This window comes from Camelus bactrianus, chromosome 15 (assembly GCF_048773025.1).
Source record: "Camelus bactrianus isolate YW-2024 breed Bactrian camel chromosome 15, ASM4877302v1, whole genome shotgun sequence".
In the NCBI taxonomy this organism is placed as follows: domain Eukaryota; kingdom Metazoa; phylum Chordata; class Mammalia; order Artiodactyla; family Camelidae; genus Camelus; species Camelus bactrianus.
Window position 1 is genome coordinate 39,778,198 of NC_133553.1, and position 25,917 is coordinate 39,804,114.

At 43.7% G+C, this 25,917-nt stretch overlaps 1 long non-coding RNA gene across 1 annotated transcript in view; it reads left to right on the plus strand.

The window, feature by feature from the left end:
- LOC141573403 (uncharacterized) overlaps positions 1-25,917 on the plus strand; it is a 280,711-nt gene that overhangs the window by 254,478 nt on the left and 316 nt on the right. The gene's annotated exons all lie outside the window — the stretch shown is intronic.

Below are 25,917 nucleotides of genomic sequence, written 5' to 3' on the forward strand. Positions count from 1 at the left end.
GGCTGAGCACGGAGTTAGTGACCAATGAATGTCGGCTCAGTGACCAAGTTGAGAGGCAATGGCTCGGCAGTGAGTACCACCTGCCTTAGAGCCTATGAAATGGTGATTCAAAAGAGACAAAAGAACCGCATTTGAGGACAGACTCAAAACTCTTCCTGCACAGGCGACCGAGAGGCTGAGCCCTCCGGACCCCACAAGGCCCACAGCATTCCTGCGTATGTCACCCTCCCCTTCTTGGTGCTCTCTGGACCATTACAGCCCCTACCACGCAGTTCAGGACTGGATTACAGAGTTTTGTCCCACTTGAGTCTGCATACAAGTCTTGTGCCCAGGGCAGGGCAAGCCTCCAGGAGTGCAGTGGGTGTGCTGTGTGTTACAGAGCCACGGGTGTTGCCCTCCAGGATCTGGGCCAGCTTTCCTTGGCAGGAGTGATGCCTATTGTTGGAGCTGCTGGGCTGTTCAGGGGCAGGAGCTAGTAACAGGGCTTCCAAGGCTGAGTTAGATGCCACACACAAGGTAGCAGGGGCTCCTGGTGGCAGCCCGTCCCTGGGACCCCCAAGGCTGCTTTCCTACTTCCGTCATTTGCACCAGAACCTGCATTATGCATATGAGGCATCTTCTGGTCAAATCTTGCTGGTAGATAGACTATTTATACAAGGAAATGTTGGCTCACAGCCAGGCAGTGGCGTCGAGGTCCAAGAAAGGAGTTGCAGCTCTGGTTTGCGGGGTCCAGCATGGGCAGCTCCTGTGACACCGTCAGGGCACATGTCAGGTTGGGATGGCAGGCAGCCTCTCTGAGGGCAAGAGCCACCGAAGGGAAAACAGTCATCTTGGGCCCAGTGAGGATGGATGGCACAGCCAGGGAGCAAAAGTGTTTCCTCCTTCAGAGTCTGCAACAGGAAAACAAATCTGTTGGACAATAACCCTCCTGTTTTATTTACTCTGTCTACAGATGTCTTAAGCCAACAAAGTCATGTGGAAGGTGGGTCAGGTGCTGCAGCTGGAAGACAGTCAGGATGGTCAGCAAAGCCTCACTTACCACCTTCTTCTCGTTCCTCCCTTCGCATCAGGCAGCTTTAATGTCCCTAAGCACTTGGAGCACCTCTCTGTATGGATGCTCTGGGAACAATTTATAGATAAGTCTCTACTATCTATGGAAGAGGAAGGGGTCCAGGCAAGTTCAGTGACTTGGTCCAGGTGCCATGGCCACTGAGTGCCTGAATCTACCAGGAGGGCCTGACAGCCACTTGGACCATTAGCACCAGCAAGCGGCCCTTTCAGACACAGCAAAGGCTATTCTGCCATCCTGGGCTCCGAGTGTCTGTGAAACTTCAAACTCATTTCCTGAGATAAGAATGATATTGAGAAAGGCTATCTGGAAATGGAAAACAAGTGGCAAGAGCCTCGCCACCCACAGGCCCACAGGGCCGTCTGCTAGGGCCTGGTGAGCACGGCCCTTCTGGAAATTGCTCTGCTCCTCTGTCCACTCAGCCCTGTTCTCTTGCTTCCCCTCCTCTGCTCCAAGCCCCGAGCCCCATCCAGGCCCAGAGGAGGTCACAGAACATTTCACCAGGATTTGAGCACTCCCGGCAGTGCAAGTGATGGCCTGGCTGTGGAGCACCTGGGAGGCCAGCTGGACGCAAGCAGAAGGGAGTCAAGGTGGGTGCCATGAGCAGCTGCCTGGAGCCCAGTTTCTCCCACTCATGCTCTCCTCCAGAGCCGCACGCCCTCCTATCCAGTCTGCTGGCCTCCACTCCCACCGTCCCCCAACCCAGTCTGCATTCTGCAGCCAGAAGGAGCATTTCCAGCCACAAATCTAATCACATTGCAACTCGCTTGAAACCTGTGATGGTTCGCCAAGGCCCTGGGAACAGCCTGACTTTGAAGTCCTCATGATCAGTCTGCTAGCTCTCAGTCTCTCCCTACACCTTGTGCCTCAGGCCCAAGGCTTACCCAGCTCTGGGAATCCATCCTACTTTCTCCTACCTGCAGGGGGTTGCTGTGAGCTTGCTGTCCCCTCAGCTCACAGCACCCTCACCAAATTCTTCTCCCCCTAAACCTGCAGTTTGCCCGACTGACACCCATTCCACGTCTGTACTCCCCCATCCCGCCCCCAGGCCGAGTGAGGCTGGATGCTCCTTCGACAGCACCCTGAGCACCCCTAGCGGGAGACCTCACCGAAATGCAACCCCATCGCCTGATGCTTGTCTCTGTTTCCAGCTAGACAGTAAGCCCCACGAGGCACTCTGCCGGGTTTTTTCACCATTGGGTCTGGCGCTTAAATGACCAATAAATGACCAATAGATGAAAGACACTGTGAATCAGTAAATTAACAAAAGGCCCAGGAAGCAATATGGACAAACACCCCACATCAGCCCCGCCAGGTTTTTCCTCCCTTCAAGGCTCCCTGCAGCCATTAGTGGGAGCAGGGGTGATGCTCTAGTCCTGCCACCACCTGCTTCAGGCAGGTCGCTGCCCCTCTGGCCCTCAGTTTCTCTATCTCTTCTTTTCTTCCTGTAACTAAAGCAGCCAAAGGCAGCTTGATTGACTGACTCCCTTTTAAAATGTTTATTTCATTGTGATAAGAACACGACATGAGATCTACCCTCTTAACAAGGGTTTAGACATACAATACAGTATTGTTACTCAGTACAATATTGCATGGTTGACTCCCTTTTGCGTGGGCTGGGAGAGCTGGGCTGCTGACTGCCCCCACCTTCTGCCTGTTTCCTGTGTCCCAGTCTGAGCAGCTGCATTACATGGGGCAGGGGTCTGGAGGCTGGGTCTGTAGCAGTTCAATCAAGGGAGAAAGTATGGGCTGGAAAACAGCCTGGTGGGGTGGCGACAGGTGTCAGGGAATTTCCCCCAGATTCTTCAGAGATATTGTACTTCTTACCTCTGGTGAGCAATTAATCGTTTCTCAGGGGACCCAAGGATACATAGAACAGACACTGTGCCCACACAAACACCCTTACAGAGCCTGGGGGCCAAGGCAGGGGGCGTAGCCAGGACACCAAGCAAGACAGGAAGATGGCAGGAGAGATGAGACAACTTGCCTTGGGGCCTGTGATCCAACAAATTGCACCTCTTCCCATCTGGCTTCAGGACAGATAGCGCCTTGCCCTGCCTTCCTGCTCCTCACCCCTCTAACCTACTAGTCACCGTAAAACTTAAACCAAGAAACCAGAGCCTGTTTGTCTTTGAGCCTTCATGTAAAAATATGCTCGTGCACATTTTGAGACCCAAAAGCCAAAAATGGGTTCATGAATCACAATTTTCCATCGAAATTCTACCATAAGTGATAATCATTGACCAGGATTGCCTGAGCCTGGGTCCCTGACACCAAATGAAAATCAAACCCATTACTATTTGCTTATTGGCATTGATGACCTAAAAGTGAATCATCCTCTGTCATAGACTATGAACGGAGTTAGAATTCATGAAGCTCTGATGCTTTCATAGAGATAAATGCACTTATTGTCAGAAATAAAACCAAATGAGTTTTAAGGAATAAAACTCCCTTCTACCCCAAAGGAGGAGGTGATCAGAATGCTGGGCAGAGAGAGAAACTGCATCTCTTCCTTTCCAGGCTGCAGGGCAACATTAGATCAGCCCCCTCTTTGGAACGTGCCTTTTTCTCCTCCTGCATTCCTGGGTTTCCAGGCTAGTTGAGCTTCCTAATTTGGAAGTCGCCACAGAGCAAACCCTGACAGTATGTGGGTGTCCTGCTGTGAACTCCCTGAGAGGCAGTGGTCCTGGTTACATAACAGGCACCTCGGTTAACCTCTCCAAAGGCCTCTGAGGCTCCTAAGCTGAGTGGGAGATGAGGTTCTGGGCCCAGGCTGCCCCACTCACTGAAGTGGTGGCATCCAAGCCCAGGCATTACAGCCAGAGACATTCCCAGCTAGTCCTGCCTTCTGCCCACTCTTTCCACCTCTCCCACCCTCTCACAGAGGTGGCTGTGGCTGGAATCTCACTTTGGGGGAACCCTGGAAGGCAGGGACTTCATTTCCTTTTCATATGCCCTGACACTCAGCACACAGCTGGGTTTATCAAGGGCAGACGAGCAGTGATTGTGCAAAGACAGAGAGTGAGCAAAAGACAGACAGAGGGAGGTGGAGGAGAGTGGAAGAAGGAAAGTCTGTAGCTCACCAGTTTTGAGCCCCTTCTGGGTCCCAGCAGGTGAGTGTCCACAGAGGGGTGACCGACGATGTCCCCAGCTCCTGCTTGGGGTCTGACCTTATCAGTCAGACATCGCCTCCAGACTTGGCATGTGGATAATAGTGAGGTTGCTGGTCAATAGTGGGCATTATCCAAAATTTATTTTTCTATTGATTTATAAATATTGTTTTATCATTAAAAGAAGTTTTAAATAAAAACATAAACCATCACTGATCCCCAAAACACAAGTATTTATTTTACTCCGGCCAAATCTTGCTGACTGGATTTATTTTATTTTTTTTTTTATTGAAATGTAGTTGATTTACAATGTTAGTTTCAGGTGTACAGCAGAGCAATTCAGTTATACACATATGATTGGCTTTATTTTGATATTGGACTGAGGACAGCAGATTTATAGCCAAATCAATAGGGATTCTTGTTGCTGGTGTGTACCTGTGTGTTATAATTTTCTGTCTCTTCCAGCCTGAAAGCTCCTTGAGGATGGAGACATTTACTTTCACTTTGGTATCTCAGTGTTTAGCCCAGTGCCTGATACTTAGCAGTTGCTCACTACACATTTGTTGAATGAGTGAACAGATTGCCCCAGTACCAGGACCTCATCAAAAGTGTACATGTTAATCAAGAGGAGGGCAACATATTATTTTAATCTTGAATAAATTAAAAATTCTTATATAAATAGAAAGCATGGCCAGAGTGGGGCATGGATGTCAACCCGTGGCACCCACGTCAAATTTGGAAGGGAACATTGTGCACTGAGTCCTGTGAGAGGAAGAACAGAAATGGGAGGATGAAACTGATGACCTGAACACACAAAAGCAGGATGGGGAGGGGGAAAGTAGTGGGTTGAGGCAGGTGATTGAGAACTAGGTCCGTGAATTGACAGGGTCTACGAGGGGGTTTCACGGTGTCATGGGGGATAAGAATGGAGGCTTGTAGGAAACTCACCAATCTGAGTAGTTACTGCTGCTCATAGATTGTCAGCTGCTTTATATTCTTAAAGTAGAAATTCTGCTTTTGAGGGTATAGTCATAATTCCTAGTGTGGGAATCGTTCTCTGGGGGAAAATAGCAGTGACCGTGTGATCATGCTTTTATTACTTACACGTAGCACAAAAGAAAATCTTTCATCAAAGGCAATGAAATTTCTGTTCCTATGCACAGATTGGATCAGACTATGGTTCTCTTTCATTATTACTTATATTGTCTATTTCCCAATACACCTTTATATTTATACACACAATATGATCTATTTAAGTCACACTTGAAATCTAAATGCCTGATTGAACCCCAAAGGAAAATTCTAGGAAGGGCTCTGTTTACCACCAAATTATGTACAGAGTAACCATTTCTTTAGTGACAGGACAGCCTTCTTCCCTGGCAGATACGACCCTCCTCTGTAAGGCAAGGACAACCTGGATTGCCCTGAAGTGATTCCTGTTTTAAAGCACCTGGGCTTGGAGCTGTCATGTGGCCTAAACTGGCCTACAGAGCCGTGTAGTCTGTCCTCCGGTCGAGCAAACTAATCTAATACTTAGTTCCTAGTTCTGAGCTTCTCTAGTACTTCTTGACCAAGCATGTCTTTGGGAGTTTGGGGATACTGTAAGTCTTGATTTTAAAAGATTAATTACATGTTATTGTGACATAAAGACTTTCTTAAGGGGTCAGACTAATCTATCTGTGAAGACTCATAGAGTAGGAGTAAATCCTGCATGATGGATAGAGTGGATGTGAGTTCCCAGATTGTAAGTGAGTTAGGTAATGACACCGGAGAAGTCATTAATATCTGTGAATAAGTAACAAAGTGACATTTTGGAAGTGCTTCCAACAAATCAACCTTGTTTTGAGTCTCATCCAACTCCTAGAACCATCCTATCCAATGGATTCCCATCCTATTTAAGGCTCATCCCATGGAATAGCCCTTCCTAATGTCTCCCACATCCTTTGTTTCCTTGGGCCCCTGACACTTCCAGTTTAGGTCCTTTCCACGTCATGCCTGGGCTATTGCAGCAGCCTCCTCATTGGTCTTCCTGTCTCTGATTTCTCCCTGCCTCTGATTCATCCCCCACACTGCCACTGGGCTCAGGGCTGGTTTTTAAAATAACATACCGCTTTTGACATGCACTAGTTCTGCTCATTAATCTCTTACTGCTTCCCATTGCCTTCTGGGTGAAGTCTAGATCCACAGTATGGAAGTCAAGTTCCTTTAGACTCCAGCCCCGACCAAACTTCTCTCCTGCCATTGCTCAAAGCATCAGCCAGGGGGAGGTAGTCACTGTCTCTCCGCAGCAAACCTGTGTCTCTCTGTTCATTGGTCCCCATGGACACCTCCACCTGGCTCATCCTTAGGAGGCCTTTTCCCTTCCTCACTCTGCCTCTTCAAATGCAAACTTTCTCCCTCCAGCTCATGCCAACATCTCTCTGGAAGGAGCTTGTACACATGCGTGGTGCCCCCGCTTTGTGGCTGCGTTCAAGGGATACTGTATTGTACAATTGAAATTTGCCGAGTAGAACTCAAGAATTTTCACTAAAAAATATATATATATATATATATCAGGTGATGATGGACGTGTTAATTAACTTAATTAACTTAATGGTGAGAATCCTTTTCACCATGTGTACGTATATCAGATCATCAGATTGTGTGTTTTAAATAGATTACCACTTGATTTGTTAATCATAAATAAAATTGAAAATAAACTTTTCAATAAAGTTGAAAAATAAAATAAATAAAATAAAAATAAGTACTGTTTAAGGCCCCAGAGACTTCAACCCTAATTACATCCTCCTCTCTTTCTGTCCATCCTTCCCAGAAGTAACTATTGGCCTGAATTTTTGCAGTTCTTTGGCTTTACTCTATAGTTTTTATTGCAGATGATTTAAAAAAAAACCATATATGCATATTGTTTAGATTTGCATGTCAACCTTCATCACATTTTCCACCAAATGCTAACGGTCTGTTGGCTGCTTTTCCTGCATCTTGATTCATCCTCCCGCCATTCCATTTACTTCTTTAGTCTCTGGTCAGGTCACCTCACTGCTCAACAACCTTCGGGGACTCCCCATTCACCACGTAATTAATCCCTTCACAACCTGAATATTCTGAGCTTCACCAAGTCTTTTCATTTCTCTGAGCCTCAGTTTCTTAGTCTGTGAAGTAGGAATGAAAATACCTTGCAGGAGTGTTTTGAGGATCAAATGAGACAATTAGGTAAAAGGCATCCCATGGGGCCTGACACACAGTAGGAGTGCAATGCATTGGAGTTGATCTTACTTTTACTACTCCTCCCTGAGTTGTTCTTTTATAAATGACAGTCATTACTCCTCTATGAATTCCACGCCCCCCAGCCCTGCACATAGTGAGTGCTCATGTTTGTTGAGTGTGAAATAAACCAGTCTCAGGGGCCGACTCACACACAAGCTGATAATGCCCAGAGTGGGGATTTCTATTCGTTGATCTTTGAAGAACCCCCAGAGAGAGGTCAGTATTGCCTATTCTGAAAGGAGGGAGGAGGGCGCTGCCAGCTTCTCTTGCTAAGGAGAGTAAATAAGATGTTATAAAATCTTGAAGACACTTTCAGTAGCATTGTGTGGGCACAGGCTTGGGCTGGGCTGCTTCTCCAGCTGGCTTTTGTTAAGCATGACTTGGCTGCCCTTAGAGCAGAGCTGCCTGCCTGTGAAGACCGCAAGATTAGCTGGGGCCCCAGCTGGAGGGAGGGAGCCCATTCCTCTGATGTGCACAGTTGCCTCAGGGCCTGAAACCCATTCCTTGCTGAGTTGTCAAAGGACTATTTTAGATCCTGTAGAGTTGGCAGGAGTCCCTGGTACGCCCATGTCTTTGTGTGTGAACTACTTGTCACTTGCCTCTTCCTCTGGGCTTTTTCAAAGATGGCAGAAGACATTAATGGCTGAAAATGATTGAGATCCTCTAGTTATGGTTTTATTTATGCATAATTTCAACAGGTTGTCTGCTTGTGCTTGTTGAGTAATGGCATGTTTCTTATCTTTTGAGAACAATTGTTCTCATTAATCTGAGAAGTGGTACTATCCGTGATGCTGGAGTAGGACAACATGAAATTGATTTTAGCAAAAATAGGCCCCAAGAGGCCTGTGGTCCCTACAGAGCCACTTCATCTTTAATTTGGTTGGTTTCCCCAGTGGATTTTCATGCGGGCCTCTCTGTCACCACAGCCTGACCTTCAGACTTGTTAAGTGAAATCACCATTTGTTCTCCAAAGAGTGCCATGTTTTAAAAACTATGTATATTCTGAAAACCAGAAAAACTTGTATACATGTGCAATTATTTGTGCTTAACTGCACATGTATATGAATATACTTCTATACATCCTTTCAACAAAATAGAATAGTGTTATATGATGAGAAATGCATATTAACGTCTCAAAAAATGATAAAAATTTATCTTCTATCTTGGGTAGCACAGAGTGACTTATCAAATGTCAATGGTTAGGTTAACATTTACTTTAGTGAAGAGATAATTACAAGGTTAAAAAGCCTACTGAACCCGTCAGATTGTCCACACATCAACTGGTTTTCACCCAAACCAGTTTATAATCTAAAACAGCAAAGTCTTTACTTTAGATGCAACCAAGGTCATAACCTCTTGGGCTTTTTGTTCTTAAAAAGGTTCCCTGGCCTGAGTGACCCCAACCAAGTTTCACGTTGTCTCTGAACTTCTGAGTGCAGCTCTCCTGCTAATGTCAGTAGGGCGAGGATGAGAGCTGACCAAGAGTTCTAATCGCAATTTCCACCTATGGAAAAGTGTCTGTGGAAGTAGACAGAGCCTCTCATGGCTTCCAGGCCCACCGAGCTGCAAACTATGTTTGCATAGCCAATTCATAGGGTCCTGAAGTAGTAATAGTCAGGTTATCCTTGTTTCTGTATATTTTGTTTGAAAGTCCAGGTTACTCACAAAATAACCCTCTTCTCGAAGACCTTAGTTACAATTTATGATTTGACAATGAAACTATGGACACATTAGATAGTTTGAAACTTCTTGCTGACTCTTGTGAAAAAAACAAACATCATTCAGATGTGCTTTACCCCACACAACAGTGTCACTAGCTGCATGCAGAGCCAGTGTTCTCTTTCCCACTGTTGTTTCTCCCAGCTCTGAGGGGCTTTGTCTTAATGGAGACTAGATAGAACTCCATTTGGTAGCAAACACTATTACTGAGGCTTTGCCCTGCCCACGTTTGAAATTTGTGTGTGTGAGTGTGTTTCATTTTTAACTTCTTTTTATTGAGTTATAGTCATTTTACAATGTTGTGTCAAATTCCAGTGTAGAGCACAATTTTTCTGTTACACGTGAACATACATATATTCATTGTCACATTTTTTTCACTGTGAGCTACCACAAGATCTTGTATATATTTCCCTGTTGAAATGAAAATTAAGTAAATAATTGCTTATAGCAACTGGACAACTTCCTATTTAAATAAAACTTTATTTGATAACACAACTCTTTTGTGTGCCTAAAAATCACTTGTAAAATAATTACTCTTACTCACTCACTATGTAATCTTCAACTTTCTTTGTTTCCTTAAAGGATACCTAGGTAGGTTTGCTAGGTAATCATGTAAAGTTTCAGGTTTGGACTTTTCATGCTTTCAGCCAAACTTAATTTCCCAGAAAAAGAAGGTGGCTAGTCCATCCTTCTCCTTTTCACCATTATTTCATTTATCCATTCATCTCACATTTATTGAGGTGTTCCTGTAGGCTGGGCATCACTTTGGACTTGGTTGATCTCAAAATGAAAAAGACTGTCAGTGGAAGAGGTGACTTTGTAAGCAAATCATTGCAATGGGGTCAGATAATTGCCACCAGAGAGGTACTAGGAGGAGGGACTGACAATCTTGCTTGGAGTCAGAGAAAGTTCCACAAGGAGGTAACATTTGAGCTTGATCTTGCAATAGCTTATCAGGCAAAAGAGAAAGCAGGAAGGACTTTGAGGTTTAAAAAAAAAAAAGTATATCAGCATGAAAATGTAAGGATGATTTTAAGATTGCCTGGTTGTACAAGGTGGAGAGTGGCAATTCATGAAACACACATGCACACACACATTATCAAATGCCTACTATATGCCAAGCACAGGGCCAGGTGCATGTTTATTCATTATCTCATTTAGTTTTCATAACAATGCTATGAGTTTGGAATTTTCAAATCACCATTTTACAAATGAGGAAGGTGCTATTGTTGCTACTTTACAGACGAGGCTCTACGTCGTGAAGGGGCTTACTCGAGGTCCTATAGCTCATCCGATGTCACTGATACTAACGCTTTTGCTTTTAGTGACTGTGTGAGCAGGTTCAGGCAAGGTGACGGGGGTCCTTCCATGCTATGAAAGACTTTAGGGTATATTCTGTTGGCAATGGGACACCATCTGTATTTCATAAAGCAACGAAGTACCGAATGGTACTTAATTGAATAATTAAGTTTCAAAAGGATAAAAACACAGCAGGAATGTGGAGGGAGGGTTGAAGTGGGAAGAGACCAGAGACAGGGAAACCAATTAGGAGGGCATGAAAATATTCTAGGTAAGGAATAGTGAGGACCTGAGCTAGGGCAGGAGTGATAGAGCAGCAAAGAAGGAGTTGAAGGTAATTCAGAAATAAATAGGAAGGATACACATAGAGTGATGGGTGACCGGGGTTACCAGGTTCTTTGTTGAAAGCCGTGGAACCTATGTGTTCCATCTGGTTTGAGAAGAAAGTGAATTTGCTAAATGATGCAAGAGAGCTTACAGAGTCTTTGGGAGGACCAGAGAATCAGATTTGCAAGTGTTGTAGCTAAGAGAAGTGCCTGAATTGCAGGAGCAGGGGGAAAAGATGTTGGGGCACAAAGAGAGGATTCAAATATAGCAGATGAGAATTGTACTAGATGGTTTCTAAGTTTTCATCATTTTGTTCTTACCCAATAACCCAGTCATTGGGGTGTGCTAAGGACCAAATCACACTTTTACATGGAAGTAGTATTTTTAAGGAGAAAAATGCTTGAAAATGCTTTTTTTTTTAATCTTGTGCTTACATTTAATTTTCTGATTCTTGATTCCTTATTTTTTTTTAACAGTAAGTAATATTTTAAAACAGTGTAACTTGTTCCTACTCTGACTCCAAAGTCTGGTTTTTATCTCGGGCCTGCTGCCGTGCTGGAGGACTTGACGTGCCTTTTGTGTTTGGTAATGTCTTCATCTGAACAACAGGCCTGGAAAGGTTGATCCCCTGGTGCCGATGCCAAACACTGACTGGATAGAAGTTGATGAATTTATATAGGAACTAAGTGATTTTGATCTGTTTTCCTTTTTCTATGTGTGCAATTCCCCGTCTGCATTCCAGCCTTGGTCGAGAGGCCCTGGTCAGTGGCCCCAGTTTATCGTCTCCGTGCAGAGGTGGTGGAGGCTGACAGTGGGTGGGGGCCACGCTGACCTGCTTCTTTCCAAGCTGCTCCAAGGGTTACACGTTTACACACACACAAACAATGCATTTTGGAGGTTATTTTGCAAAACTGAACCTAATGCAGGGAACTACATGCCTTTCTAAGCTAAATGTCAAGACGTTTCTGCTTGGATTTAACCTAACCTTCTTTTGTTCTGATCCAAGCTCCATATTGCTTGATATGACACAGATTTCCTGAGTGACCTGGGCACCATGAGTAACAGGCACTTAGGGTTTTGTATTCTTTCTTGTAAAATGGGAAAAACAACTTCTGTTCTCTGCAAAGCACCATAATGGACAGTGTTTCTGAAACTGACAGATCCCACGTTCAGAGTGCTGGTGGGGTGTGTATGTGTGTGTGTGTGTGTGTGTGTGTGTGTGGATAGAGTATAGGAAACGGCTAAAAAAAACTTAGTGCTTTGTCGACCTTCTTCTACCAACCAACCTTTCCCCAAGTAACAAAAAGCAATAATGTGATATGTTTATAGGCCTTTTATCCTTTGTGCTTAGAAAGCATGCCTTCTGGGTTGTTTTGTTTCAGTCCCGAGCAGGCAGCTCTGCTGCATGAGAACAGAGGGAATCTTCATGAGCAGGTGTCGCCAGAGAATAAAATTACAACAAAAGATAGTCTGACAGATATTCACCAGACTGATAATGCTTACAGCCTGCTCAGTGATTAGCTAGAATGCTAAGCAGCAAGTCCCATAAATGACTGTAATTAGTAATCTTTTTAACGCAGCCAAACCAACTCTTGGCATCTCTTCTTAGAAGTTCTCTAGAATCTATCATTAGAGTACGTTAAGCATCCCTCCCTACCTGGAAGCCAAGAAAGATTCACAGTGACCCTGGGGGCTTCCCGAAGATGCTTATATCCAGCAGGCGAAGGGACTGAAGCTCAGGGAGACCAGCCACCTCTTGCCTCTTGCAGGAGAAGAGGCCTGAGTCCAGAACGTGCTTCGCTCCACACAGGGCAGACAGCCATGTGGCCACACACAGGCCTGCCCCCTGCTCTCTGAAAGAAGCCCTTTGTAACTTCTTGAAGAAGGAAACACCTCCATCAGGGGAGGAACGCTATTCGCTTCCTGTTAGAACAGACTGACTTAGGATCAAGCTCGGTGCCAGCCCCACGCCCACAGGGAGCAGTGAAGGGAAGAAGCAGAGGGGCAGGCAGACACACGCTGGTGGGACTGGGTTCGCAGGAAAGGCTGGGGAGAGCTTAGCACATGGGGGCTGCAGGCCACAAACCCAGCCTGTCTCAACTAGAAACTCACCTCTCCCCTCCGTAGGTCTGTCCTCCTGAGGGGCCTGAGAAGTGGCATCAAGTCTGCCAGTCTGGGCGCTTTGTGGGTGGCTTAGTTTAACCCCTAGATGCCTGCCAGCCCTTTCCAGGGAAGGTTAAAGCCAATCAACCATTCTTTCAGTCATTCAGCAACTCTTTGCTGAGCACCTACTTTGTGCTAGGCCCTGTGTAGGGCATAGGGATAGAGGGGTCAAAAAGACAGACATGTTTCACATACACCCTGAACTGAGAGTTGGTGGGAGAAATTAAACAAACCACACAAACACCTCTATAATCATAAATGCAATAGGTTATAAGGTATTGCCCCCCGGGGCATGGGACGCAGCCCTGATGGAGGCCAGGCAGGGATTCCTGCCTTAGGATATGATAGAATCTGTAAAAGCAGAGGGGAGGGGGCAGGGGACTGGAACCTGCCCCCTGTGCTTTTACAAGCTGGCCAGTCACCGTTATGCCAGGACGATGATGCTTTAGGTTCCCAAAGCCCAGATCCAGTAGTGGAGTATGGGAACGGGACATTGACTCCTGCCGGGAATGGAGAAGCTGCATCTGGCCTCCTAGAGCTGCTGGCATGGAGGGTGTTCACTCCCTGGGGCAGCAACTTGGGGCCCAGCAGCTCTGCCATGAGATACCCAGGGTTCTTGAGGCAAAAATGGCAATACTTACCATCAACAGCAAACATTTGTGAATCTTTCGTTAAAAGAAGAGCAGAGGATCATATGGTAGTGCCATTTTTAAGTTTTTAAGGAAACTCCATACTGTTTTCCATAGTGGCTGCACCCATTTATATTCCCACCACCAGCATCACAGAAAATTCTCTTTTCTCCACAATCTAGCCAACACTTGTTATCTTTTGTCTTTTTGATAATAGCCTCCTTGACAGGTGTGGGGTAATGTCTCCTTGTGGTTTTCATTTGCATTTCTTGATGATAAGAGATGCTGAGCACCTGTTAGCTATTTGAATTTCTTCTTTTGAGAAGTGTCTATACATATGTATATAAAAGATATTGCAATAAGCTGTCTAATGAAAGGTGGGGGAGCAGAGGGAATGTCTTTGCCTCTTGTGAAAGTCAAGGGGAACATTCCACATAGTCTTCTTTAGGGTTATGACCATCTTGCAGCTTAAGTTTACTCAGCAAGTCTGCTTGGTCTGTACCCTACAAACACGTATCCCACATACCCACACCCCCGCCACTTCCATACACGGGAACACACGCTCCTACTGGGAGCACAGTGGAAACAGGCTGCCTCAATTCGTTTATATGCTTTGGAGTCGAGCATTCTTTTATTTAATTTTCTCATCACTGAATATTAAACTAAACTTTCTTTTTATGGTTGAAAATACCTTAGTCTCTTTTCTTACATGAATCTAAACACTGAAGGTTATTATATTGTTTGTGGACAAGTGAGGAAATTGAACCGTCAAGTCTTCTAAATTTCAGTTTTCACTGTTATGATTGTACCTATAGGAGTGAATGTATGGAAAAGATAAATAAAGACTTATTTGGATGTAAGACATTGCATTCCCAAGGTGTTTACACTACTTTACTACATTTGTTCTATGTAACTGTCCTGTGAATTAGGCGAAAAAGAGTTCACTTTTACAGATGTGGAAATTTATGACCTGAGATGTTAAGGAACTTACTCAAAGGTCAGATAATTAAGTTGTTTGTGTTTTCATCTTGACCATCATATTCCTCTGTACTCGTTTTAGGACTCTGGAATGGAAGTTATGTATATTTTAATATAAATTCATAGTTGTCTTAATACTCATCTCTTCCTAAAATTATCTAACAAAGAACTCTAAATTTATTGTCTGTCTAATTAAATTTTACTATATTTTGTTTTAATCCTGTTAATGAAATTTTGCAAATAGCCCAGGAAATTTTCCCTAGAGTCTCAAATAAAACACATCCAGCTCAATGACATGGCCGTTCAAACTATTAATTTCAACCTTTCATTGGAATGAGAAATTTACTTTCTTTTTTCCAGGTTTTTGGATTTTTTTGTTTTGTTTTTGTTTCTAGGGCTAACAAAAGGAGTGGGGGTGGGATGTTAAGGCCACATTTTTCTCTTTTTGGACAATCAACAGCGCCATCTACTGTCAATAAATAAAATCATGAAGATTACAACTTGTCGATGAAAATTAAGGCTTAATGAGGGAAAGACAATTTTATAACGCCGGGACTTAACCGATAAAGATTTGTATATACACATCTTTATTTTAGATTATGACATCCTTAAGCAACTTACAGAAAGAACTTACAAAAAACAGAGGGAATTATAATTATTTACGTAATGCTTAAGAGGACTAACTTTGGAAGAGAATAAAAATGTGATGAGTCTTAGCTAAACCACTTAGCAGATACATGACTTCTTACCCTCAGTCCTTTCATCTGTAAAATATAATAATTATAAGATTATTTTGTTGATTAAATGATATATGTAACATTTACCCCGAAGCTAGCAGAACAAGGTAGCTATTGTTATATGACGTTTATTGAGCACATGCTTAGTATCAGACTGTGCTAGGAGCTTTCTTCACAGCAATCCTGTGAGATGGAGAGATTCTGAGATAGTAGGTACCATGCCCAGCTAAGTGAGAGCCAAGTGTAAGTCCAATTTTGCATCTGGTTCCAAAGTTGTTCTCATTCCTATTAACTCACAAAACGTGGCTCTAAATCCCCTTCTGATATACTTCTGTGGATGTTTGTTTTGGGGCACTGGGTGAGAATCTGCTTCTCGTGTATTGAGATGGGCCCCGTCCTGGTGTCTGACGCATGTGTAGGTGCCTGAGGTCTGATGCATTGTATGAATGTGCCAAGTCTGCCTAACCATGCTCTATATATATTCAAGAAAGTAATTTCAGGAAGACTCTTCGAGGGTTTGGTATGCAACCTTGATCATAGCCAAGGATGAAAAGGATGATAAATCTACATTTCCACGTGTCCTCATAGCATGTTGCACAGACATCTCTGTTACTGTTATCTCACTGGGTTATCAATGGATTTTTACAAAGCTGTCTTTCTCTGTGGAATAGAACTCCTCAAAGGCAGAATTCGTGCTTGTTAAATGAATGAGTGGATGAATAAAAGATGATTGTGTATTATTTCTCCCAGGATGAGGAGATGGACGGGGTCCTTAAATTCTCCCCACTCCAGCACGTAGTAATTACTCATTTGAGATTTATTGACTTGAATTGAGTCAGGTGGGCTAAAAATTATCCTCATGGTAGTTCCTTCCAGACAAACCACTTTAGAGTTGCTGTCCTTCCCCCGCCCACCCCCACCCCCCACCGCTGCTTCTAACAACTAAATCCAAAGAGAATTTCTTTTAATTCAAATTTCTTCTGTAGGGATTGTGAGAGGATTTTACTAAGATTCAAAAATGTCAACAATTGGAAACTGATAAAATGCGTGTATAAGTCACGAAATTATATTGCTAAAGTCACTTTTAGAACTAAGGATGTTTTGCCACTCTTCTGTGAAGAAGAGGAGGAGGAAGAAGAAGCCGCCGCTTACTGCACAGCAGTGTTTTAAGTGAAATAACAGGTATATTAAGTATCTAGCACTTACCTACTACTCATTTCATTCTTTCATTTAAAAATACATCTCCTGAGCTCCTACGATGTGTTGAATAGACAGTGTTCCAGGCACTGACGGTACAAGAGTAAACCGAAAAGACAAAATCCGACCCTCATGAAGCTAATCTGGGAGTCGAGGGAGGAGTGGCAGGGAAGGAAGCTGACAAATCATCAAATGAAGTGCTATGAAGAAAGCAAAGCAGGGGCAGGAGACCAGAGCACCAGGAAGTGCTGGTCTGGAGAGAACAGTCACTGAGGGCCTCGCTGAGAAGTGATACTTCAGCAAAGAGCTGATGGAGTCTTCTAAAGATACCTAGGGGAAAGCATTTCAGACAAGAGGACAGGAAAGATAAGCTCCTCCCCCCCCAAGACAGAAGTACCCTTGGCTCAATAGATACCACGAGGTTTCCTTCCTACCTCTGCTCCTACACCTCAGCCCTTTGGTTTTCCCAGTGATGGCTCCCATGATCGTACTGATTAAAGGTGCATAAGTATTGGCCAGATCTGTGTACGCAGATGTAACAACATCATTGACAAAGACCTAGTCCTGCAGCATGCCTCAAAGGATATAAAGAAAAATAGCCAGGGTGAAGTTCTCTGTGGCAAGACCATTCCCACTTTATAAGTATTTGATTTACCATGTTATAAAGGGTGACTGGGTTTCCAGGCTAGACCACAGGACCCTACTTAATGTCTAAATGTAGATGGAATGTGGGGAATTCGTAACAGAATACAGTGGGAAACAACTGTTACCAGTGTATGGCACAACGTTCTAAATTCCATTTGAGCTCTGACATTCTGTGAGTCTACAACGCATACAAGAAGCAAAGGGAAAATTCATTACCTGTGCTGGGGCTGAATGGGCCTTTGTGGCTTGACCTGGAGACCCAACAAACACTTACAACATTCTCTCTACAGAAAAATGAGTTCTGGGTTTCAAGTGCTACTCTTACAGACGTTCCATACACAGACCATTCATGAATTGGAGACTTCCTGTGGTGGGTGAGAGCATCCCTGGTGGCAGTGGACAGGAAGAGATTAAAGAGCAAAGCCCAGAACTGCTGGGGATGGAAACATGGTTGGGGAAACACTAATCATGACAGAGAGCCCAGACGCGGAGTCCCCAGAGGGCCATGGGCTGCAGTGCGGCACGGCTGGTGCTGCTGAAACTCAGGCCGGCAAGCACGGTCTGCAGAGTGACGGCAAAGCCTCCTGCAGACGCTGATGGAGCTCTGTAAAGAAAGAGACCGAAAGATATCAGTGTGTTTTCTTTTTACATTTTAGGGGGTCCATGCCCTTCTCCCTAGGCAGCCTGACACATCGTCTAAGATTAAAATTGTTCCAGCAGGAATGCAAAGTGGGGGCAAAAAATGGATATTTTGAATAACAGCTTTAGTTTGAATAACAGCTTTAGTTATTCAAAGTAGGATTTTGCAGCAAAACACTCAGCTTGACAACTAGGCCTAATTCATAGCAAAAGAAAGTTGTTCCAAATTCTTCGATTTCCTTCTTTCATATGTGAAAGTCCATACAAGACCGTTGAAGTCCATATCGAAAATTCAAAAAAGAGGAGAGGAAAGTTTTTCTCTTTAGACCCAGAGTAGGAAAGAGAGCAGAAGAAGAGCTGAATGAGTAGGTTAGACAGACTCTTCTTCATACTCCTTTGTGGCAAGGAAGCACCAAGAAGTTTGCACCAGTGATTGTGAATCAACTCACTGCTTTATTCATCAAGAAAAATTCATTAAAAATCTTTTCAAAGTGGGCTGAACTACACAGTGTGCTTAATGACACTGTAAAGATGGAATGACATCAAGGTCAATGTGTTCAATTCAAATCATTCTCTTTATTATTATGTGCTAATATGGATGCTGATCCGTGACGAGAACAGTTGTTTCTCGATGAGGCATGATGGTTATTGAGGGGAAAAGTTCTATCAAGTCAAGAATGTTTGAACTATGATGTGAACTCGTGTTTCTACAAGCTAAGAAACCAGTTTAGTCCCAGCTTTTGTAGGTATAAATCGGACAGTCAGACTTGCTTATTGGTTTGATGTCCTCGATATTTTTAATGATCATAATACTTCCACACAAGAAAGGGAGGCGGCATGTTCTTCAGTGGTAGATAAGATCAGAGGGCAAACACAAAACTTAGGAGCTTGGAAGCACAGTTTCTACACACTGTGATTCACAGTTAACTACAGATATAGCAAACTGGAGAAAAGTTATCACCAAATGCCGTATGCATTTGTTAGAATGTTTTGAATGTTTCCATCGAAAGAAGATTCACACGTGGGAAATCCATGGATATGGAAGCCATTTTTTTTTCATTAAACCATCATTTAGCAGAAGAAGGTTTTATAATTCATAAATATACTAGGGATGTAGGCTTCAACAGTTTTTGCTCATTGGGTTCCATAATCAATAAAGTTTGGAGTCCACTGGATTAGAAGATAGAAATATCAGGATATTTTAGCTTGATGGAATTAAATATTTGACTTCTTTATCCTCCCATGTACAGATTCCCTCTGATTATGTCCTGCCATATATGCATGTCTGTGTGGAAAGAGAATGTTGGTGACACAGGCTTTGAATGTTTCCAGACCTGTGGCCATGATTTCTTTTGCTAAAGTCATAAAGTGGTTTCTGATTATGATTGAGTTTGTCGTGTAGCTTAACTACAGGGAAAATACATAAGTAGCCCAGACCATTTTTCTCATGGAGAACCGAGTAGTTGACATTCGGTGTTTCCTTCAGTCTCCTGAGGTCTCTCACCTGAGTTAATCTCCCAGGATCTGAGGAGCCTGAGGCCTTCCTCGTCAGGATCCTGGAATGAGGTGCAGGAGCTATTTGGCAAGATTCTTTAGTCTTTGAGAGCCTTCTTTTTTTCCAGCAGTTTTCCAGCCCTTCCACAGTGTTCTCCATCCTACCCCACCCCCACTTCACAGCTCTGCTTTAATCCATTTTTTATTTTCAGCTTCTCATAAGACTTGTTTCTAAGAGAAGTTGGAAAACCACTGCCTTACTCGACTGTCACTATTAGTATCAGCTCTCAATGCTGAGTTCTCTGGTTTCATCTAATTTAACCTGTAAACCCACAGGCACATCTTTTGGGATGAGCACTTCTTCCCCAGGCTCCATCTGTTGGTCTCCACATCCGTCTGGGTGCTTCTGGCTGTGCGGGCTCCTCCCCTCCCTCCGCTCAGCAATTCAGGAATTACTGGACCCCCTCAGGTGACACCTGTGTCCACTTGTGCCTGTGGCCTCCTTAAAACCCAAAGCTCTCTCTGGCCCTCCATCGCTCCTGTAGAATCCAGCCCCATCTACACAGTAGCTGCTTAACAAACTTTTGTTGATGTGAGTTACTGATGAAGGAACAGGAGAAAGTGTTAGGAAATCAAATTCAAGGTGCCAGTGAAAAGACTTTGATGAAATAAAGGGTTGTCCCAGCATAACATCTGTTTTATGGTTGCCATAGAAACCAGGCTGCTCTTCAGGCCTCATGCTTTGAGGCCCAGATGATTGAGGACAATCAGCAGCAAAGAGGCCATTCCTGGTAAAGAATGACCTTGGCTCGATTACTCAATGTCCTTATCTATGAAGCCAGGGGGACAGATGATGTCTCAATCCCTGTGCTGGTATTTAGCCCATATTCCCCCGTAAGTGCATTCCAAGTATTAATAGGTTTAAATACTTTCCTACAGGTTTGTAAATAGCTGTTGGCCCAGCTCCCCTAAGGGCTTCCCTCCAACCTCCTCCTCTCCCTTTCACTGTCCTGACTTTCTGTCCCTCTCCAGTCCCCCTAGATCTAGCAACTAAAGGGCTAATGCCTGACCCAGCAGGGGATTTCCAGACCCAACCCTGCAGCCTTGGGAAAATACTGCTGTTCCCACCCTGGTCAGGCCCCTGCAGTCCACAAAAGAAACATGGATTAGACCCTCCTTGGAGGGTTTGGTTGGATCAGAGAGATGAAGATTTGCTTAGGTCTGAATGACCCAGTCTGGCTGTCCAGATTGTGTCTCGTTTTATGCACAGGGGCTCTACCCAGGCAAGGCCTGGAAGGAAAAGTCACAACCACAGGGGTGGGCTTGAAGCCTGCAGCTCTGGAAAGGCAAACCAATCCTCTTGGACAATTGGTGGCTCAGTGGGACCTCCCTTCATAAGGGCTGAGTTTAAGCTGCTTGCTCAGATTTATCCTGTTGACCCAGGCCACAGCCAGTGCAGCACACACCCAAGGCTGCTGTTGAAGATAAAGGAAAGATTTGTATGAAAAATTGAACTGGAGGAAGGGATTTGAGGGTCAAGTCCACAGAAGATTCAGAGAATTGACTGGACCCATGTTTTCTTCCTTCCACATCCTATGTGGTATGTTGATGGCTAAAACTTCAATATTGTAAAATGTTCTGCAGTCTACACAGAACTTTAACATGCACAATCTTATCTGATTCTCATGACAATCTTATGCCTGGCAATAGTTATTATTACTCCTTTTACAAACAAGGAAACCAAACTCAGAGAGGTTCAATAATCTGCCCACATCCCTTTTGAAGTCAGGCCCTCAGACTTTAATCCCAATGTTTCCTATTACATCATGTTGCTTTGTAAAGTCCTTTGAGTAAAGACAGTGCCCTCTTTTGTTTGATTTAGGAAGCAGCCCAGTGAATCTTAGTGATTTATATTCATTTCTAAAGCAAGTAGGTGGCAGCATGCTAGATTAGGTGAAGGTTGAAAGGAAATATAAGACAGGGTCCCGGGAGTTGCTGCCTTGTCAGTAAAACAGCACACATACACATGAAATGCTTAAAGAAAAATATAAGAATCCATCTTATTTTTGTCATAAGAACTAACTGATTTCTCTACAAGGGAATATCAGATGAATACAGTTCATTGCAACACTGCCTTTTCAACAGTGAGTGAAATAAACACAAAACCTAGCAAGATAAAGTTTACTTTTTGGATGTGTACCTATAAGCAAAGAACAGAATGACAGATTTATTTAATGGAGAAGAAGGACTTCCCAGGATTGGAGGAGAATGAAGAAGAAAGAAAAGCAACCTACTCTGATAGTAGAACTGGGAGAGGCACACATTTCAGGTAATATGTGTTTACAGGATCCACTAAGGGATGGGGTTTGTGATGAGAAGCCTTTAGACATTTTCACATTTGTCCTCACTTGTCTGTCTGGGTTTCTCTATGTGGATTTTTCTCTGTAGAAGATGGGACTAAATAACTTTTCACATAGTTTTGTGATTTAATGATCATTTTACCTGCCATATTTATAAGGAGATGAAGACATTTTTATTCTTTCAGCAGCTGGTAGGTGAATTCCTCTTCAACAGAGTCCCATCTTTGTTGGGAAAATACTCGATAGGGCCATTCAGAGCAGATTAGTCTTGGGGACAGGGAGATGTTTGGGAGGGCTGGTGCCAAGGTCATGCGGGCAGGGCATACAGTGCAAGATGAGGCTGTCTGCTCCCTGTGGAAGGATGGAGGTGGAGTTCAGAAGGAGAAGAGGGAGGAGGAGAGAAGTGAAGATGTAGAAGATGGCAGGCTATGGAGTGTTGTCACATGACCCCCTGTGACTCCTCTCTGATGTCATTAGCTTTAAGAGATGATTGAGGAGAATGACCAGTTACAGAACCCTCCAAGGACCTGAGCGTCCAGGTTGAGGGAAGGCAAAACAGAGATACATTTGTGAATTCAGGAGCTTAACCAAGTTTCATTAGAAAGTTTCCTCAGTCCCCAGAGGGCAAGGAAGTCTCAGCCAACATCTGGGTTCCATAGTTATCCCCTTTAAGACATTTTTTTATATCTGAACCAATACAAATTGCTTGCTTTACTAGTTTTTAAATCTGGGGCGGCAGGGGGAGGTTGTACCAGGTATCTTATTGGTCCTCCTCAACTCAAAGCACCACGATTCTTTCTGTGCTCTAAATTATAGTTTCTGAAAATCTGGTCTTTGAAAGCCCTCCAGGTGGTCTGTGGTTGCCCAAATGCAATGAGTATGTTTTGTTTGAAGAGTATTTTCTGCTAGAGATTTGAATTCCCCATAAAAGGGTACAGAAATAGATATTTGAAAATTATAACCACAAAGATGGTCATATGCTAGGCAAACACTTCAAATGGTATGGGGTATGTGTGTGTGTGTGCGCGTGCGTGCACGTGTGTTCTGTGGTTGCGAGCAGAAGCTTTGAGATAGGTGGTCCAAGGGATTCCTTTGTGTGGTTTACAGTCTAGAAATCTCATTTGGGGTGAAGTTAAGCCAAACACTTTCAAGATGCTAAGAAATCAAACCACTTTGTTTGAGAATCTTTAAAATAGGTATTTGAAACTGATATTTCAACTGAGAAATGATCCTGACCCTAAACCTTTGCAATTTCATTTCTGACCATAATGGAAGGATATCTTGGCCACATCACCCTCATACCCAGTTTTATTTCTAGTAGTATAAATAACTTCTCAGCTTTGAAGTTTAGTGCTGAGTCATTTTTTAGGGGATGCTTTGGGAAGAGAAACAATTAGGAAATCCATTCTTAGAAAGGGTCTTTTGAAAACCTTCATTAATTTTTATCATTGTACTGATTTTTTAACTTCAATATTAAAAAAATGCACTTCTATCCATTGAAGCCATGGCAAGAGTGCAGATCATTCAGACAGCAAGAATTTGGTGGCAGTATAGTTTTCTTTAATCTCCCCACATCATAAAAGCATAGCTACTAAGATGATAAAAAATATTGAGGAATCTTTAACAAAACTAGGTAAAAAGGAATTCCCACAGCCCCAGAATAGAATATGGATGGGTGTGCCAAAATATGGGACAGCAGCAGAGCCTGAGAGAGAAAGGAAAGGCCAGAAAGATCTTACAAGTAGAGATTCCATAAATTACCAGCAAAACTCACCCCTGAAAGGGGAGGATCAAACACTGTGAGAACCTAGGTGAGCAAATTGAAAAACCTCCGGTGAGAAAGGCTCCAGTTTGATGGGAGAAGGCGGCTGGACTGTGTTGTTGTGGTAGACTGAGTCACGACCCCCGAAACATGTCCGGGTCCTAATCCCTGGAACCTGTGAATATGTTTCCTTACTTGGCAGGAGTCATGGCAGATGCAACTAAGGATGGATGGGGAGATGACCATGGACTATCCAGGTGGGCCTAATATAATCATCCTCCTTATAGGAGGGAGGCAGGAGGATCAGAGTCAGAGAAGAGATGTGCCAACAGAAGCAGAAGTTGGAGTAGTGTGCTTTGAAGATGGAGGAAGGGGCTCCAAGCCAAGCACCAGGCAGCTCCTAGCAGCTGGAAAAGGCCAGGAAATGGATTCTCCCTGAGAGTGTCCAGAGGGAGTCAGGTCCTGCCAACACCTTGATTTTAGCCAAGTGAAACCCGTTTTGGACTTCTGAACTCCATAATGGCAAGCTAATAAATTTGCATTGTTTTAAGCCACTGAGTGTATTATGGTTTGTTACGTTAATAATAGGAAACTAATACAGATGGAAACTACATTTCCCACAATCCCCTTTACTATATGTCCTGGTTAGAGCTGGCCAAAAGATGAACTCAGACAAGATTTGGGATGCAGGAGTGAGTGAAGCAGGAGCCATTCCTCCCAGAGGGTCTTTGTGATGAGATAAGGTGCCCTATAGGGTCCTTGCTCTCCTCCGCTCCCTGACTGGCTCCTCTGTCAGACTGCAGGCCCCACTGCAGCCCTAGGCCTCCCATCAGATGTTTGGCTGTGAGCCCACAGAGGCCACAGCTACACCACGGCGAGAGCTTCCTGTAGACCCCGTTCCCGAGTTCCTTCCATAGCCCCAGCTTAGCGCTGGACACTTGGCTTCTCAGATTCCACTGCATTCTTCAACCTGTCCTCTAATACCAGAGCCTCGAGAGGATTAGTTAGATAATGTTGGAGTGTGTCAAAGTGATGATACCATTTACTTTGCAACGCATGGAAGTTTCTATTGTCCCATAACCTCAACAACACTTGTTATTGACAGGTTCTTAAATTTTGACCAATTTGTAAGCTATGTGCTGATATAACCTGGTGGCTTTAATTTGCATTTCCCTGATAACTAATGAGGTCGAACATCTTGGGACACTTGTAATGGCCTTCTGGATTTGCTGGTTTGTAAAGTGCGTGTGACTTTTGCCCATTTTTATACTAGGTTGTCTGCCTTTTTCTTATTTATTCATGGTTCTTTATATTCTCTGGATATTCATCATTTATCAATTATACGTATTGCAAAAATATTATCCCAGTGGGTGGCTTGTCTCTTCACTGTCTTTAAAAAGTTCCTAACTTTAATGTGATCAAACTTATCAGTCTTTTTTTTTTTTAAATGGTAAGTGCTTATTATGCATACACTAAAACCCAGCAATTCTACTCCTAGATATATGCCCTAGAAAAACTCATGCAAAATTCTCCAGATGTAGAAGTTTTCATAGCAGCATTGTTCCTAATAGCTAAGGGGGGGGGGGGGGACAAACAAACAAACAAATCTAGATGCTCCCTAAATGTCCGTCAAGAAAGGTGATAAATCCATGTAGGCATATCCATGCAAGGCAATGAACTATAAACACATGCATTCACATGGATTTATTTCACAAACATACTGTTAGTTGAAAAAAAAATTACTAAAATTCAAAATCAGCCCTAGTTTAAAAATATGCTATTTGGGGGTAAAATCAGAAGTTCTAAGCTTTAAAGAAAAGGAAGGGGGCCATTCTCACAAACCTGAAGATTAAAGTTGCCCCTGGGGAGGAGGGAATGTGAGATGAGAGGGGCACACAAGGGGCTTCTAAACTGCTGGGGGTTCTAAAGTTCTTTTTATCCTAAAAGGTGTTTGCATAGTTATTTGCTTTATTATCATCTTTGAAATGAGCATATGCTTTACATACTCACTGTTACATGATCTATTTTTCCAATAAAATATTTTAACAGATATTATTCTCCTAACAACAGTATTTGTCATCTTGGTTTAAGGGAGCCCAATAGAAGATACAGAATATTTTAGGGGAGCAATTCCCAAAATCCGGCTGTGGAGCTGCTATATTAGAATCATGTGGGCCGTGTATTAGAACTACAGACTGTCAGCCCCGACCTAGGCTACAGAATCAGAATGTCCAGGGTGGGGCTGAGGAATCCGTGCCATTTTGCCTGGGTAATTTGCTACCTAGTTAAGTTGGGCTACCCCAGAGCACTTAGTCCTTTGTAAGAATCTAAGGGCGTCTGTGGCTCCCTGCTGCCCTCTCGTGGCCAGTTTTTCCTCCCACCCTGAGCAGAGTAAGCCAGCCAAGGTGAGCAAGAGAACAGATTCTATCAGTGGTCTGTCCGGGGTTGGTGGTAGCTCTGAGAACTTCACAGTTGGGCTAGATGCCAAAACATGGCACCTAGAACCCACTAGCTTGTCTAGTATT